Genomic DNA, 6635 nt, shown 5'->3' on the forward strand with positions numbered 1-6635 from the left:
GGGGAGGCTAGTGGGAAATGTGAATAGAATAAAGCTTTTTATGTGGTAGAAGTGATGCAGAAGAAGGAATAGTTGATGGGGCAAGATCATGGAGCATGCAGGGGGAAAGGGAGAGTGAGCCATAGAGGTGCTGTAGCAACTGGCAGGCACAGAGGCAAATAAGATTGTAAATTGACAGTTCTTTTCTGATGGCTTTAAGTGTGTTTTGAAGCAGAAGGCAAAGTTACACGCTGAACTAGAGAAGTGGATGGAGTTTTGAGAAACTAGGGGAATTTAGAATAATTGTCCAGGAAAATGGGGATGTATGTAGATCGGAGAAAGATCATATAATAGCCGGGTGTTGTTGAGAGTTTGGTACTGTGAAGCTAGAAGTGTCCAAAACTGAACAACTGTAAAATTCTTCTTTGTTTCTATCCAGCAAGCTGGGTGAGTTTGAATTTATTAAGGATTAGGATTCTCCAGGTAGGTTTGAAAGAAAGACAGTGGGTGAAGAAAGTCGTGGGCTTTGAAAAAAGAATAGTTGAGGTTGTGGACCATGGGATTCAAGCTGAATGAAGAAAGAAGTGGCTCCAAGAGGGATTAACACATAGGAGGAAGTGGTGAAAGCCAGTAACTTTGAGCAAGTAGAAAAGTCAGGGGCTAGAATGTTAAATCTATTAGCTTCCTGGACAGCAAATAACCCATAATGATTGCAGGGTTTGGGGTGAGGAAATATGGGAGCAATGTGCAAAGAAGCTAATACCTGAAGGGGCCTGACTACAGGTGGAGCCAGCTGAAGGTGGCAAAGGTCTCCTATGTAAGAAGGTGGAGGAATGTGGATCTCTCCATCTTAGCACAAATAGGGGGGTGTGCTGATGTCACTCCCCCCACGAGGAGAGGTGTCTAGAGAATGAGTAGTTTTTACTTGAGAATGTGAAGTTGCAGTCTCAGTAAAGAGCCAGGTTTTACTTAAGGCCAGTAGGTGGAGAGGATGTTCTGAGGGAAGGGTGAGGAAGTAGGTAGTTTTCTAATCAGGGAATGAAAAGAGTTAGTAGAGATGGGACAACATCAGATGGTGTACTTATTTCGAAAGAAAGAACAGAGAGTGAGAAGAAAAATGAGAACAGATTATTGGGGAGGTTTATTCATGCGGAGTGAGCAAAGGATCTAAAGATATGAGGGATGGAGGGTTAATCAGTCCACAATGTTGCCAAAGAACCAGTCTGGTAGAATCCAGGGATTTTGGTGGGAGGAGAGTTTTGAGGCATAAGCTTACATTACATAGTTGCTTATCTTTCTCAACGACACTGTAATCTGTGCATCGGAGACTACTTCTGATAAATATGTTAATTATCTTTGCTGTTATGAATGGCATACTTTTTCTATAGGTAAGGAGACAGTGAGTCCCCTAGAGTTAGAATTTTGGAGGATAAAAGATTGAGAGAGCAATAAGGCAATAGGAGGGCTAGGGAGAGGGACAGGTATCAGAACACTTCTCTATTCTGCTCTGGGTCTGGCCCAAATTTTGTGCAGGGTTTTGCTCCCTATGAGGTGAACAGTGCTTAGGGCAGAGAAAATCATTTGAGAATGCTTGGGTGAGTAATAGCAGCTGTGTGGGAAGATGAGCTTTATTTATATGTATGCTGAGTGCACTATCCAGTGAATTCACTTAGAGGTTGAGATATCAGGAGCCACTAAAAAAATACAACTGTGGAAAAATCGTTGAAACAAGACATTTAGCTTTAGAGGATAGGATCTTATCTTTATCTTACAATACTTCTACAACTTCAATAGCATGACCCTTTTAGTTTCTCAGTTATTTTATGTTCTTTCTTGACCCAGGCCCTTCACATATGCCATTCCTTCTGACAGAACACTCTTGCTTCTTATTGTCTTGGACTCATTATCTCAGCTAAAATGTCACTTCCAAGTTAGTGCCTTTATTACTTTTTCTCATAGCACTGAGTAGCTTTTCTTTATGGAATACTTAGTTAAACCATTATTTGAGTTAATCATACATATAATATCCTTCCCATTCACTCTTCTTTAAGCCCCACAAGGGCAGGAAACATGAAGGGGTTCTTTTCACTTCAAAGTGTCTAGAACTTAAGCAAGGTGCTTGCTTAAGTTCTGGGTGGTTCAGTTGGTTGGAGTGTCATCCTCAAAGGGTTGCAGGTTTGATTCCTGGCCAGGGCACATACCTATGTTGCAGGTTCGATCCCCGGTTGGGGCACTATGGGAGGTAATGGATTAATGTTTCAGGTGAGGATGGAAAAGAGAGAGAGAGGGAGAGAGAGACAGGGCGCACCTGGCACAAAATGAGTGCTTTGAATGACTGAATGAATCAGCACAAAAATGCCAGGTGTTGCCTGGTCTGCGTGGCTCAGTGAGTGAGCATGGACCTATGAACAAGGAGGTCATGGTTTGATTCCCAGTCAGAGCACATGCCTGGGTTGCGGACTCCATCCCCAGTGGGGGGCGCTCAGGAGGCAGCTGACCAATAATTCTTTCATTTTGATGTTTCTGTCTCTCTCTCTTCCCCTTTCTCTCTGAAGTCAATAAAAAATACATATATTTTTAAAAAGCCAAGTGTTTTTAAATGTGCAATAGTGAAAACTCACGACTATAAAAACCTCATGTAAATCTATTGCCAGTTGTTCTTTACTATACAAAATGTTATTTTACTAACTAAAAATATGCGCAGAAATTAAAAATTATTTCAGATTAAACAATGTTTTCTCATTCAAAGTAAGCTAGTTTACTCTTTGATAACAGTGAGAACACCAGAATTGCAATTCTCACTTTATAGATCGAAATAACCTTTTTGTGAAACTAAGATTATGTCTGCACATTATGTAATTGAAGAAATATGTGTTAATATAACCTTATACCAACAGGTTTTTCTCAAAATGTGTACAAACAGTGGTTCTTCCCAAGGGGTGGAGGTTTGAACACCACTTATAGACTATTCCGAAGGAGCTATACACGACATCTAATTCTCAACAAAAGAAAAAAGTATTATTTAAAATGAAATTTAAAGTGTCTTAAACAAAGAACTTCTTGATAAATTGGATAAGAGAAGCAGTTCCCATAAGATATCTGAATATGAGAAGAAAGTCACATGAAGAAAATCCGTAAAATGTTATGCTTGTATAAGTCAGAATTATTTTATAAAGGCCATTAACTGATGGAGTGTACGGCTATTTTCCTTCCAGCCAAAAAGCATTAGAAATAAAAGTCAGTTGGGAAATGGACTGTTTGGCTTACTGAAGGAGTAAACACTGCAGGAGATTTGTGTATCGGAGATGTACTTTCAGCACAGCTAGGGGTGATATTTTTTTCTTTTTATAAATCAGCAATATAAACAAAGTCTAAAATCTGCAGTTCAGGGAAAAAGCAAAGCAACATAAGAATTCAAGAAATTAAAAGCTGGATGGGACCCCAGGTGATTGAGTCTATTTATTCCTAACTTTGGACGAGGGACTGCGGGAAAACAATGAAAACCATCCTCAGGAAAACCCCCTTCCCGAGCACCACACCAGACACAAAAGGGCAGGGAAAATCAGGCTTTTTATTGTGTTTAATTTTTAAGTTATTTTTCAGAAGGGAGTCTTGGAGAAGAGGCCAATTTTACAATTTTACAATCACTTATCCTATACTTGCATAAGGGCTATCTACAAACTAAGGAGACGTATTTTTGAATGAGTAAAATGTTTTTAGAATATACTTAAGTGTTTTTTAAAAAATAAAATTTATTGTTTCCTGGTTACAGTCATATACAGTTATTGTCAAAGTTAGTAAAATTAATAAAACAAAAATGGAAATTCAAAGCACAATTATTGAATCCCACACGAAGATAACTGATTCACGACTGAAATTGGGATTTGCTATGGCAGCTTCCCAATAATCATATTGTGACGTGTTCAGAACAGAGGCAGCAGGGCATAAGGGCCACACCTAATTTAGGATGGCACAATAAACATGCAGAAAATAATTATATGACTCAGCAGCATAGGAGTAAAAGCCATCAAATTTTTCCTGACTCCTACCAAAATTTCAGTCAATCACAGAAGTGACTGGAAAATACACACGTGCACACACATGAGATTAATAAAATAGTATCAGGAAAAAAACTAAATACAAAGGAAAGCAGAAATAAAACCAGTAGATTAGTCTTTCAAAATTATGATAAAATACTTAGAATTTAGTAATTTTAGGCAAGAAAAACAAATTCCAAATGTACAACATTGTGACCAAGGAAACAAATGTAACCATAGATATAAAGTGCATTTAAAACTGTTAAATGAGATGGAGTAGACACCTGCTACCTTTTGCCAGTCTTGTATCTTTTCTTCTCATTTTTCTTTGATGAAATACTCATTGTCCACATTTCATTAAGGGAGGGACAGCCCATCACCAGCTCCAGCTTTTGACACAGGACCTAAGACAATGGAACATTTTAATTACCCAATTTCCACCCAAGGACCACAAACTGCTTTAGGAATTAGGCACGTGAACTAGTTTAGGCCTATGGGAATCAGACTGGGGTTTCCATGGATACAGTTAGAAAATAATGCTCTTTTCTGTTGAGTATGAACCAAGTGGACATAAATCTAGAATTGTCTACCTTAATAAAAATGAAACCAACAGAGGTCATAATACACTTGAGTTTCTGGTTCTGGTTTTAGGCATCTAATGCTACCATTGGATTTTATAATTAACCAGAAATTGCCTTCTCCTTTCCCTCATGCTCAAGATAGTTAAAACCTGGCTTTCAAACCAAGCAGTTCTGATGATTTTTTTTTTTATCCTATAGGCATTTTTATGACAACAAATTTTCCAGTGTTCATATAGGAAAAATAAATTATCAAAAATAGATTTAAGAAAACCTAAATATTAAAAAAAAAAAACTAGAGGCCTGGTGCATGAAATTCATGCGTGGAGGGGGGGTTCCCTCAGCCCAACCTGCACCCACTCCAATCGGGGATCCTTTGGGGGATGTCCAACTGGCGGTCGGACACCCCTCTCACAATCTGGGACCACTGGCTCCTAACCACTCACCTGCCTGCCTGCCTGATTGCCCCTAACCCCTCTGCCTGCCTGCCTGATCATCCCTAACTCCTCTGCCTAACCACTCTGCTGCCTGATTGCCCCTAACTGCCCTCCCTTGCTAGTCTGATACAGCTCCCAACTGCTCTCCCCTGCTGGCCTGCTCTCACCCCCAACTGCCTCTGCCGGCCTGATCACCCCTAACTGCCCTCCCTTGCTGGCCTGATTCACCCCCAGCTGCCCTCCCCTGCCGTCCTGATCTCGCCCCCAACTGCTCTCCCCTGCTGGCCTGATTGCTCCTAACTGCCTCTGCCTGTCTGATCTTGCCCCCAACTGCCCTCCTCTGCCGGCCAATTTAGTTCTGATTGGTCAGTTTCTATGCCAGTCAGCATCTCTGGGCCTATCAACGGGGCCTGATCAGAAAGGCGGGGCTGATCAGCAGCCCCAGTAGAGGCCTGGAGAGAAATGGAGGCAAGTTCTGATCAACGGCTGCCACAGAGGCTACGGATCAGACCCTGCCTCTCTCTCTGCAGGCCTCTCTCCAGGACTGATCTACAGGCCCCTAGGCAGTCAGTGCTGGGTCGGACTGGGTTGCCAGGTCAACCCAGCACTGACTTCTGGTCTGATCGAGCCTTCGGCATAACAGACGTTACAACCCTGGCTCTTTATTATATAGATAATATCATTCCTTACATGTACATCCTTTTCCATCAAACTTACCAGAGTCAATTGGTTTATAATAAGTTCTTTATACTCTGTAGGGAATGTCTTATTCCTATGAATTAACTTGGACTAGAGTAATGCCATTCAATATAGCCATTTGGCAATTGAGTCTAGTCCAAATTAAAATGAACTCTTAGTATAATAAACATTCTGAATTTTAAATAGTATGGAAAAGGAATGCAGCATATTCTAAATAATTTTTACATTGATTTCATGCTGAAATGTTATTACAATTTTGACATGATAGGTTAAACAAAATAAATTAATTTTATGTTTTTTTTAAATATCTTTTTTTTTTACTCATAACCTCTTCAAACCCTTCTCCACCCCTCAACCCCAGGCCTTCATCACCCTATTGTATGTGTCCATGGGTTATGCATACATGCATACAAGTTCTTTGGTTGATCTCTTCCCATCCTCCTGACCTCCCCCACCTTCCCTCTGAGATTCCAAAGTCCTTTCCATGCTTCCATGTTTCTGGATCTATTTTGGTCATCAGTTTATTTTATTCATTAGATTCCACATATGAGTGAGATCATGTGATACTTATCTTTCTCTGACTGGATTATTTCACTTAGCGTAACACTCTCCAGGTCCCTCCAGGCTGTCTCAAAGGGTAAGAGATCCTTCTATTTTACTGCTGCTTTACCACAGCTTTCTAATCCTCTTATCTACTGACTAGGGGCCCGGTGCACGAAATTCGTGCACTGGGGTGGGCGCTGGGGGGGGGGGTGTCCCTCAGCCCAGCCTGTCCCCTCTCACATACTGGGAGCCCTCAGGCGTTGACCCCCATCCCCCTCCAATCGCAGGATCATCAGCTTGCCCAGGCCTGATGCCTCTGCCAGAGGTGTCAGGCCTGGGCAGGGGACCCTCATTTCCCTCCG

At 41.2% G+C, this 6635-nt stretch overlaps 1 long non-coding RNA gene across 1 annotated transcript in view; it reads right to left on the minus strand.

Annotated features, from left to right (window-relative positions):
- Positions 1 to 6157: 6157 nt before the first annotated feature.
- The window catches only part of LOC106728144, a 13655-nt gene continuing 13177 nt past the window's right edge, over positions 6158 to 6635 (minus strand). The window contains exon 3 of the long non-coding RNA XR_001364402.1: positions 6158 to 6168. This is a non-coding gene — a long non-coding RNA (uncharacterized LOC106728144). The remainder of the gene's footprint in view (positions 6169 to 6635) is intronic.

This window comes from Myotis brandtii, unplaced genomic scaffold (assembly GCF_000412655.1).
Source record: "Myotis brandtii unplaced genomic scaffold, ASM41265v1 scaffold546, whole genome shotgun sequence".
Taxonomy (NCBI): domain Eukaryota; kingdom Metazoa; phylum Chordata; class Mammalia; order Chiroptera; family Vespertilionidae; genus Myotis; species Myotis brandtii.